The sequence below is a fragment of the Ammospiza nelsoni genome, chromosome 17, assembly GCF_027579445.1.
Source record: "Ammospiza nelsoni isolate bAmmNel1 chromosome 17, bAmmNel1.pri, whole genome shotgun sequence".
NCBI classification, from domain to species: Eukaryota; Metazoa; Chordata; class Aves; order Passeriformes; family Passerellidae; genus Ammospiza; species Ammospiza nelsoni.
In genome coordinates this window covers 16,654,836-16,666,352 of record NC_080649.1, presented here as the reverse complement: position 1 = coordinate 16,666,352, position 11,517 = coordinate 16,654,836, and the positions used below count along the sequence as shown (strand labels likewise).

The window sequence follows — 11,517 nt, the reverse complement described above, 5'->3', positions numbered from 1 at the left end:
AATATAAAAATATAAAATTGGATAGAAGAGAATTTGATTAATATAAGGGAGAATTTGTTTCTAATAATAGCGCATAAGCAACAGATAACTGCGGGGTACGAAGTGCAGGCCTCTGGGACCCTTGCCACATCACATACAAGCTTGCCAAGTGAATATTCGTCCTTATATACCATGAGTCAATGCCGTCTCCTCCCATTTTCGATTCTTCACACTTCTACCTCTGCCCTCATCATCACCTTTACCATCCATATGCCACCACTTGGTTGGTGGTCGCACAAGTCTTTGGGGGTCGTCTGATGAAAATTTTGTAGTCCTCCTCTGTGTCCTTTAATTAACCTTTGGGTTACACCAAGCCAATAGAATGTAAGCCAAAACTAACATAATTACTACATCTGAGTATTGTGGAGAGTTTTGTCAAAGAGTGGCTTGAGGAGAGAGGACACAGCCGAATTAATTTGGTAAAGATATCCTAACTAGGGCAGAGGCCTTTTTGCAGGCAGGTGTCTGTTGGGAATTTAGCTGACTAGAGAATGGAAAAGTACAAGACCGTGGCTAATTCCAAATCTTGCACCTGCAAGATAACGTGTCCTTGGGCCTAGCTGAGTATGATAAAGAAATGGACAGCGAGACGTGAGAAGTAGAGAACGTAGGCCCAAAGGAATGAGGAAGAGCTGATGGTATAGTTTAACCAATAGATTGCTTGGCTTACAGAATATTCATAAGCTTATTATTTGCTGTATAAGTGTTTGATGCTTTCTTCAATAAACTGGACCTGTGATGAACCATCTGGTGTCCTGGTCTCCTTCCTTCGACAGAGTATCAAGGCAATAAATCCCTTATAATTAGCATTTTCCTGGGACACAACCAGAGAGTTCCTTCTTTGTTAATTTTTAGCAACCATTATCTCTTGCTTTCCTCCTGTTCCTGAACATCTGCTGGGGGGGGGGGGGGGGCATGGTGCCCCTCCTCTCCCTTTTTCTTCGGCATTACTAATTTTATCTGTTTTAATATTTACAAATATTAATTACTGTATCAATATTGATTCTTGTTTCAATTGTTATCAGCACGAATCATACCTATTTACCACACTGTGGTAAATTCCCAGCTGGCCTGTTCCATCTTCTATGTGCAGCCAGCTAACTTCCCATGGGAATAGTCATGAGTGCACAAGCTATTGTGCTAAGAAAACTGTTTGCATCTGTAATAAACAAGAAACCTGTCCCATGAGCATCCACGAAAGAAAAATGTAATCACCTGAGTAACAGTGAGTCTTAAAAAGAGAGAGTCTTAATATGTACACACTAATACACCTTCTAAGCAATAAATTGTGTGGCAAGGAAACTACCAGCCAGTTGAAGTTGAACACAAGTCTGTGAAAACAGTACAAAAATGAGTTATGTGAATAAAGAATTGGCTTTTCCTGCATGAAGAAACTGAGTCCCAGCTGCTTTATTGACACAGCAATGTGGTTTCACTCAGCAAGAGCACCTGCAGGGTGTATTGATGAAACACTCGTGTTTGATTCTCAGAATAGGAAGGAGAGGCATTTAGTCTAACAAACAGGGCATAGTCTTTTGAATTCCTTTAGCTTTAACAGGAGTGCTGAACCATGTATTCCCCCACTGCAGTGCTTACTGTGTGCAAGTGGCGATCTTGGCCTTGAGAATAAGGAGAGTGGTCCTGCTAAGAAGGTAGCTGGAATGCATTCAAAAGGAAGAAAGTGTTTTAGGAGGCTCTTGACCACCAAAGGACAGTTTGAGGAATGGGAATATTTCCCAAATGACTGTGTCAGGAACTGGAGTCGTGTCCCAGGCCCTGCCATATTTGATCCATGTTTGAGCAGGTTGACAAGACAATGAAGAAAAGTGTCTTGTTTAGCAGGTGGGACCATGACCCTTGAAAGAGAAACAATGGATTGGTCAATGGGTGAGCAGTCAAGCTTTGAAAGGAGAACAATGCACAATGCAGCCCTTGGTGGCAGGGAGTCATGGAGTCATCCTGAGCCATCATGGCCTCATCTCACATGCCAGGCATGTGTGAGCTGCTGCTCTAACTCCTGCTGTAAAATTCCACTCCTAAGCAGGAGATACAAGGCCTAGTTCTGGGCTGAAGGGTTGAGAAGGACGAGATGCACAGCGTTTTGATCCAGGGGATGTCCTGGAAGTGCACTGCCTACCTGCCCCTGCTGCCGAGCACCACGCTCCAACTCCTTCTGTTCAGTGGATTTTTGGGAATTCAGAGGTCAGTATGTATTATATGCTACTGCAACTAACAGAATGAATTTGCTTTGCAAGCCCAGTTTTGTCCTGGGTTATTTTGTGCATGGGTCACCTGAACCTGTGACAATGACCAGCAGGGAGCTACAGGACACTCCTACTCTGATGTCAATAAGTTCTGAGAAGTGATTGAAATATGTCAAAAAATTGGAGGTAATGTTTAGCCGGTAAGTTTCAGCAAAGTATTGAATATGTCTTAGTTCCATGGATACAAACTACTAGGTGAGATTGCTGGGTGTGCAGGGCTTAGGGAAGTGATTCCCTGTGCACCCAGCACTGAAATCAAGTAATGCCTCCTTTCTAACCCTGAGCTGGCAGCAGGGATCAGGCCTTGCTTGGTCACTTTCATTTTGACAACTTCTGTTAGCGGCTAAGAAAGGTCCAAATGAAACCTCCTCCAGCTGTTTTCCTCTGGTTGATCTTTTTAGGCACCAAAGCTCTGTGCCACGGGTGGCCTGGGTGTGTGCAGAGCAATGCAGCCCCCACAAAGCCCTTGGTTTCCCCACGAGTTGCCAGTTTGACTGCTTCCAAAGGGGAAGAAAGGCAGAGATGTACATCCACAGGAGTCCTGGCCATGTCCAAGAAAGGTGCAAATATGTGGGGAGATTTGTTAGCAATGATTTCAGCTGTTATGCCAACCCAGTGCCTTCTCTCCTGCTTCTGTGCATTATAGGTGAGTAATGTAATAGTTGGCTCTCACAATTAAGAGATAGATATTATGTGGATAGATATTATGTTCAAATGTAAAGTGCTGTTATTGTAATATGTCCTCCCATAGTCCTCTTTCTTATCCCCCTTGTAATAGCCTTGGTAGTCAGGGCATTTGGGGAGGGCTGGCTTGTGACCAGCAGGCAGGGTGTAACAACACCTGACCTCCAATCAAGATGCAAGAAAGTAATCTCCACCACTGGACGGCAGAGAAAGAAGAAAGAATTGACTGACCAAACATTGGGAGGGGCTAAGGGTAAAAAAAGCAGAGTATCCCTTTTGTAGATGAGCATGCGGCTGCTAATCATGGAGACTTCCCAGTGCTGCAATCTCTCCTTATACAGTCTTTTCCTAAAGTTTAATAAACCTTTAAAAACTTAAAGGTTGCCACCTTCTCGTAGTGACATCAGAAGGTTGCCTTGGTGCACGGAAGCCCTGAGTGTCAGAGCCCACTCCTATCCGCCTGACTGGGGTGTCCAGGGCACCTACACTGGAGCGTGGATACTTGCATGTATATACCTAGCTGCCCCTGTGGCTACAGACACCCCCTTTTTAGCTGAACGCCTTGACAGGAGCTTTACCAAACCAGTGGCATCCTAATGCTCTTTCTGTTTCAAAATCAGAAACTCAGTCACTAAGAAAGAGCAGGAAGACATACAAAAGCCAAGTAAGGATACACCCTAACCTAAGTAGAGAGGAAACATCTACTTACTTGTGAAATGTGTCATAAAATAGGCACCATAAGTAATGCCATAGGCAGCAAAAAGCAAAGGAGCAATTCACTCAATCATTTTAACACTGCCCTGCAAGTTTGCAGGCTGTGCTCACACAGTGGAAAAAGCAAGGCTCCTGTGAGTGTGCAACAGCCCACTGACAATTGCCTCAATCAGAGGGAATAGAATTAGAATGATTGGGAAGTATGTGAATGAGGCTAGTTGGCCAATGATGATGAAGGGGTGTCCTACTGGCTGGCTGCCTACTCAGGTTAGGATGAGGACGTTGGCGACTAGGGTTCAGAACAGGATTTGTGATAGGGGGCGGAAGGGTATTGATTGTAGTTTTGATGTATGTAGTAGTGGGGTGAGGAATACGATGAGGATTGAGGCGGCTAGAGCTAGTACGCCTCCTAGTTTGTTTGGGATGGATCAGAGGATGGCGTAAGCAAATAGGACATATCACTCGGGTTTGATGTGAGGAGGGGTGACTAGTGGGTTGGCTGGGGTGAAGTTTTCTGGGTCACCTAGGAGGTTGAGGGAGAATAGGGCTAGTGAGACAAGTAGGGAAAGCATTAGTACGAATCCTGGATGTCTTGGATGGTGTAGTATGAGTGGAAGGGGATCTTGTCACAGTCTGTGGGAATGCCTAGCAGGTTGTTTGAGGCTGTTTTGTGGAGAAAGGTGAGATGGACGAGAGTAAGGCCTACGATGACGAAGGGAAGGAGGAAGTGGAGAGCGAAGAATCGGGTCAGTGTGGGGTTGTCGACAGAGAACCCTCCTCAGGCTCATTTGACTAGTGTTTGCCCGATGTAAGGAATGGCTGACAATAGGTTTGTGATCACAGCTCCTCAGAATGATATTTGGCCTCATAGTAGGATGTATCCTACGAAGGCGGTTGCTATGAGGGTTAGGAGGAGGATGACTCCAATGTTTCAGGTTTCTTTGTTTAGGTATGAGCCGTAGTAGAGTCCTCAGCCGATGTGTGGGTAGATGCAGATGAAGAAGAAGGAGGCTCCGTTTGCGTGGAGGTTGCGGATGAGTCAGCCGAATTGTACGTCTCGGCATATGTGAGCGACAGAGGAGAAGGCTAGATTGGTATCTGCTGTGTAGTGCATAGCTAGCAGAAGACCTGTGACGATTTGAGTAATTAAGCAAACACCTACTAGAGACCCAAAGTTTCATCATGTTGAGATGTTTGATGGTGCTGGGAGGTTGATTAGGGCGTTGTTGATGATTTTGAGGATTTGGTGGTTTTTACGAAGGTTGAGGGCCATTGGTTATTTCTGTAGGTGGCTACGAGGATGATGAGAATGGATAAGGTGAATGATCCTAAGTAAGCTTTGATTAGGCCTGAGTGGAGGGTGGTGGCAGTTTTGGTTGCTGTAAGTTGTAGGCTGGCTAGCCCCTCTGGACCTACTATTTTGTATTAGGAGAGGTCAATTAGGTGGGATGCGATGTTCTGTCCTCCTTTGAGGAAGTTGGTTATACTTAGGCGGTGGGATAGGGGGTTAAAGTATCCTAGGGATGTTGAGAAGTTTGAGAAGGGGGCTTGTTTGGTCAGGATGAGAAAGCTTTAGCTTGGACAACAGGAGCAGGAGCCTCGTGAGGGGCCTTCAGCATCTCCTCAGTGCATCCAAATATTTGAGCCACTTTTGGAAATTACTTTTCCCCCTTTTTTTTTCTTGTTTTTTTTTTTTTTTTTTTTTTTTTTTTTTTTGTTTGTTTGTTTGTTTGGAGGAAGAGGCTGTTCATTTTCTTCTTCTCCCAGCTAAAGTTCTTTTCATCATTATTTTCTGCCCTTTTATAGCACTGGGACTGGGTCTGCTAGAATTTTAATTTCCAAGGTATCACTTCTGGAGAATGCAGTAGTTTTGCATGAGAACACATCATTCTGTGCAGGGACCTTGGTGCAGAAGGAACTGTTGTGGTTCCAGGCCAGCCAGTATGGCCTTACAGATCACTTTGAGCTTAGTAGTGCTCATGCCTTTTTGCAGCCCAGGGAATCAGTGTGTGTTTTGGGTTTTGGGAACTGAGCAGGAGGTCAATGCCCTTGCATTCCAGCTGCTCCTCAGAGGTCACAGGAGCTGGAAGGGGCTGGGCTGCATTTCTGATTCCAGCCAGTTTAGCTCCACCACTGTGGTCGAGTCCAAGAGAAGAACTTGCCTGAGCACAGATGCACAAAGAGTGCAGTTCCCAGTGCAATGCTCTGGGTCTGATCCCTTTCTGTAAGGACCTACATGCTCCACATTCCCCAAGAGTGTGCTTTTTTGAAGCAACAGGAGAGCAATCTCAGGATTGTAGTTGAGTGTGGCACTGGCTACCAAGTTCTGATATCTGTAGCAACAGAGAGGACAGTAAAGAGAGATTTCAGTAACGAAATCTATCTATCTATCTATCTATCTATCTATCTATCTATCTATCTATCTATCTATCTATCATGTAGCATTTACATAATTGAATCTTCCTGGCTCTGGTCCAAGGCAGTTGGAGGTGCAAAGGTCACCTAAACCATCCCTTTCTGGAGAGGATTAGAAACATGTTCCCTCAACCGATTCTGAGCAGGCGGAGATGTTTTCCTCTCCAGATATGATGGTTTTTCCCTTCAGAGTTGTTTCCCTTCTCTGGCCTCTTGTGCCCTGAAGTCCCCAGTTAATTCTTTAAATTTCTGCCTGTCCTAGAGAGGTGCAACAATTCCATGTTTAGGTGGTGTTTGGTGACTCTGGTCACACATGCATTACATGACACATGGTTTCCTTCACTGGTATCCCCAGGGCTGTGTAAGTGCATTCATTCATGGGGCCTTAAGAGAGTCTTCTCTTTCCCTCAGCAGCAGCAGCAGGGAGCGGTGGCAGGGTCAGGACAAGGAGGAGGTGCCTGCCCTGGCCCTTTGCTCCCGGGCCCCAGGCCAGGAGGGCTCTGGCTGCAGCAGGGCGCTCTTCGGGCAGCCCCTGGCAGCCTCTGCACAGAGCACGGCACGCTGCCCCGCCCTGCTTGTGCCACTTTTCGTCAGCAATACCTTAGCTCCTCTTCACAAGGAAAGAACTACAGCAATCTAAAAAGAGATCATTCAAGTACGGTTCTGTCTGCCTTTGTGTTGTACTTCAGGGCATGTATTTTTTTGTCTAGAATTTCATGATTTTTATGAAAACATGCAAACATGCATTCATATCTGCACATTTTTGTAGTTTTTATTATTCATATACCAAAACACACCTTTTTAAATTCTTAATTTATTGCAGTTTGTAATTTTGAGGTAGTATATTTTAAAATGTCACAAAACAACACCCTTTAGGTAGTTTTTCTCCTTTTTTAAAAAAAAAAAACATAAGCCATTTTAGTCTCTGTCTCTCCAAGTTGGTTCATACCAGCCTATTTCAAATCAGGGCTACAATACTTTTATAGGATTGAGAGAGGTCCAATGAAATGCACACCAGTGATTCCTCTTGTGCAATGTCATGGCCCTGCCATAAAGCCTCTTTTCACTTTTTTTTTTCTCTCATTAGCTCAAATGCAAATGCACGTTTAGTTGCGAACTTACACAAGATGAGCAAAATCAAAATGATTTGAGGGGCCTTTGGGAGCTCCTTGCTGATCTTTCTGCTTCTTCAGCTGAGCAAAGCTCTGATCCAGGCAAAGAGATTGCACTTAGTGCTACACAACCATTTGGCTGGAACTCTGCTGATTTCTAGAACAGCTGGAGGCCTCTATCTCCCCAGGATGTTTTGGCTGAGCCAAGCTTTGCTGGGTTTTGGCTGCAAATACCATTGCCCTTGCTTTTTTATATCTACAAGTACCATGGCTGGGCAAAAACTGCCACGAGGGGCATCTTCCAAAGGCACTTTGGTCTGGAGTTTGTGAATGAACGAGAGCTTCCTCCACTTCCAAACCACATGAAAAAAATAATGAATGAGAACTTCCCATCCTTAACGAACAAATGACAATTCAGAAGTGGATCTAAAGCATCGGAATGAAAAGGAAGGCAATCTTCCAATGGAGTTGTGCTTTCAGGAGTTTTTCTTCTGACTCCCACTCACAGCTGGCACTGGAAAATGTCACATCTCTGCAAGCGTCAGTGTCTTCTGTCTACCATCAGTTGTTTTGCTGCAACAATCAGAACAGGCATCAGGCTGGAGAGAAGCTCAGCTGATGCTTGCAATAGGAGCTGCCCCAAGGAGAAAAAAGAAATGAACTTTTACCTCCCAAACCCATCTCCCCAGAGGCTCAAGCAGGATTTTTCTGGTTCCCAGAAATACAAAGAAATAGGGCTGAGAAGACCCTCTGCAGCTATGTGTTCATGCACAAGACTTTGCTGATGCCATTTGGGTTTTGCCTTTTTTCTTTTCTGTCTTTTCTGTATTCCTTGCACATCAATTTAGAGCTCTGTAGGCTACTCGATTTGTGACTACTTTTCCCAGTCCTTTTCCATGGCCTTTACCTAAGCAGAAAGACAAACTTCCAGAGCTCCAAGCGCCAGGGGGTAGAAGGCCCCAATGTTATCTGGGTTCTTCCTGGGACAGACCCCTGCAGGGAGCTGGTGGACTCACCATCCCTGCAAGTGTGAGATGCAAAGCTGTGTTTCATGTCAGGTACAACCAGGTGAAGTATGTACTTGCGAATGCGAAATGTGTGGACATGGACAATGGGATAGTTGCGAATTCTAATAATAGCTGAGGAAAATAAAGCATGGAAAAAGGCCTATGAACCTATCTTTTGTTTGCAATTAACCCCGGTTGATTTAGGAGCATTGGAATTAAGGTGTTAAGGATGTTGTTTTTTGCTTGTACTTAGTCCATAAAAAAAAAAGGCTCTGCAATAATAACCTTTTGAAGTATAATTTTAGAATATTACTTGTATCCTTGAAACTGTAGCTTTGGAATATATCTAAAGGAAATATGCTTATCTCACGCCTTAGTGAAGCAGAGAAAAACAGTTTGAGAAAGGAGATGAACATCACCTCAAGGATTTATGGGTTCAACCAAGGGAAGCTGGACATCACTGTTATGAGATTTATAGTCTCTGCAATTAAAAGGTGGACCCACATCTGTGGAGCTGGACTCCACCAGATGGGGTTCGTCTTTCTTCTTTCGCAAACTGGACCGTCACCATCTGGGGATACTCCTTTGAAAATACATCCTGAGAAACTAAATCACAATAGTGTATAGAATTGTGATGTAATGATTTGGAATAAAAATTGCTGATGAGTAAAAATTGGAAATAGAAACTGTTGAAAAAAAAATGATGAGTACCCCTATATATACCTGTAACCATCAATTATTGGTGTGCAGAGGGAAAACTTCCCCCCCCCCACTGTACCCAGTGCTGTTTTGCTCATACTTTACCATATTAAATAATAAATTGGTTTCTGCTTGAATATTGGCCTAGTCAAGCTTCTTATTCATAACGCAAGCCTTTAAAAGAAGACTGGATGTGGCACTCGGTGCCATGCTTTAGTTAAGGTATTAGGCCATAGGTTGGACTCGATCATTTTTAAAGTGTCTGTCTTCCAAGCCAGTGATTCTGTGATTCTGTGACTGACGCAGCTTTTCCTGCAGCCCGGGAAAGGGCTGCGGAGGCCCTTGGCCAAGAACGGCGATCAGGGCTCGTGGAAAAGAAGCAAAGGGCTCAAGGCGAAGGCTGGCAGGGCACAGCTGCCCCAGAGCGGCCCAGAGCGAGCCTCATGTCCTCCTCGTCAACCTGCGCCCTCTGCGCTGCCCTTTGCGGCGCCGGCGGCTGCTCTCGCTGCGGGGCTCCAGGGCGTGCTGGGGGCCGGGCCCCTCGTCTTCGGGAAGCGCCGGAGCCTCGGAGGTGAGCGGCTGCTGCTGTGGCCGGCAGGGGAGAGCTGCGGCTGCGGCCCCGGGCACGGCGAGCTGCCGCTATGGCCGGCTCCTGCCGCGGCTCCTGCCTCTGCTGCGGGCTCTGCTCCTGCCCTGTGCGCACAGACACGGCCGAAGGCTGGCCGGCAGCTCCCTGCCGCTCCGCAGCGGTCCCGGCCGGGCTGCTGCTCTCTGCGGCCTCTGCCCGCCGCTGCCGGCCCCGCCGCGCTCCCGCCTGCCTCTGCCGCAGCCGGGCCCATACGGGAGGCAGCACACTGCGGGCGGCTCGGAAAAGCCCTGCCCGCAAACCGCCCGCCACGGCCTCGGCCTCAGGGCACAGCCTGCCGGCGTCCTCGCAGCTGCGAGCCGGCCCGGGCCGCCTGCCGGCCTCGGCCACAGCTCCCGCCTGTGTCTCCATGGCCGCGGCTGCTCGGCACAGCGGGCTGAGCACAGCCAGCGCCAGCAGCAGCTCCTCACGGGCCCAGGCCCTTGGTCGCTCGGAGCCCGCCCAACCCCGAATTCCAGCCCTGAGGGGCTTGGCATCCCAGTGCATCTCCTGGGGACAGCAGAGTCGGCCGCTGAGCTCAGCCCATGGTGACACCACCAAGTGACCAATGGAAAATTCACCAAGTCTTCATCAGAGACAAGAGAAAACTCCCATGGTGCCTGGCAACCTGAAGCAACTGCGAATTCCAGATCATTCTATCCATGTAGGAAAAGAGGCTTTTACATTAAAGCAGAAAAGAGTTATCTAAAAGGAGGGCATGAACAAACAACAAAGTTATTTGGACTCATGCTTCTTGTGTCTGTTAGAAAGGCCAAGAAGATGCACTCCTTGCTCTTCTGACACAGCTCTCTCTGTTCATGGTGTGGGACAGAGAGTGCTGATGATGTCCAGGAGCTGATGCAAGGGACAGGGACAAGGATGCAGCAGGCACAGTGCCAAGCTGACAGAGGGATGATCTCTGGCAATGGCACTGAAGGAGAAGAGTTTGCAAGCAGGACAGAAAATGGCTCTTTGTTTCACCTCTTCTTTCAGTGCTGCTAAGAATGTAACCTGGAGCAAGCTGGGAACACCAGAGCCTGGAGCCCTTTCCAGGCAGGGCTGCATCAGACACAAACCAGCAGGGGACTGAGGAGCCCCTGGGGTAGCAGTGAGCAACCTCGGGCTCTGCTCACTGCTGCTGGCATTTTCTATTGAATCATCTCCAAGGACTTCTGTTGTGCTCTGTATTTCTAAGGATTTCCCCCCTTGGTTTTTTTTGGTTGTCTCCTACACCTTTTTTTCTCCATATTTTCCTACCCTGTCAGCAGCAGCCCCTGTCCAGAACTGGCTCAAAAATATCAGCAAAGTAGCTAGGAACAACAATGGGTGGAATCCTGCGGCTCAGGAATTCATGCCAGAGCCCTGCCTGTACCTTATGCTTTGTCAGGACCTCCTTCTCTGAGCAAAAACTAGGGATTAGTGGAGTTTTTTTGCCAAAGAGCTCCTGAGAAGCAAATGTTGTCCTAGATTTCTCAGGAGTGTATCCGTTAAGTTCATGGCTGGCAAACAGAAAGTAAGGCCAGGGTAGCAGAGCAGCTGGGAGCTGGCCACTCCCTGCAAAGGGCTGGTGTATGATGTGAGAACACCACGTTCCAGGAGGGGTGAGTGGGCTCAATGTGCTCACGGTGCTGCCAAATAGGTTTGGGTTCACTTCGAGAGTAGTCAGGAGTGGTGAGCACTGGAAGATCCAGCTGCAGTCCCCATCCATGTCCCTTTCAGTGCTGGCTTTAGGGTGTCTGCAGCCTGGATCCAGAGCGCCCTGGGAGGCTCCTGAGGCTGCCTTTGCACTCAGGGTGAGGATGCCCAGGAGCCCCTGAGGCCGCAGTGGGGACCAGGGCTGGGGCTTGTGGCCTGGCAGGTGTGGCTCTGGGGGCTGTGACATGCCAGGGCATGGGTCACTGTCACTGCCCTCTGCAGCCCTGGATAGCTCTGTGATGCTCCAGGGACAACGGCAAGAG

General features: G+C 47.5%; 1 pseudogene; it reads right to left on the bottom strand.

Annotated features, from left to right (window-relative positions):
• Positions 1 to 4,038: 4,038 nt before the first annotated feature.
• LOC132080739 (cytochrome b-like) lies at positions 4,039 to 4,974 on the bottom strand (annotated as a pseudogene).
• Positions 4,975 to 11,517: the final 6,543 nt, after the last annotated feature.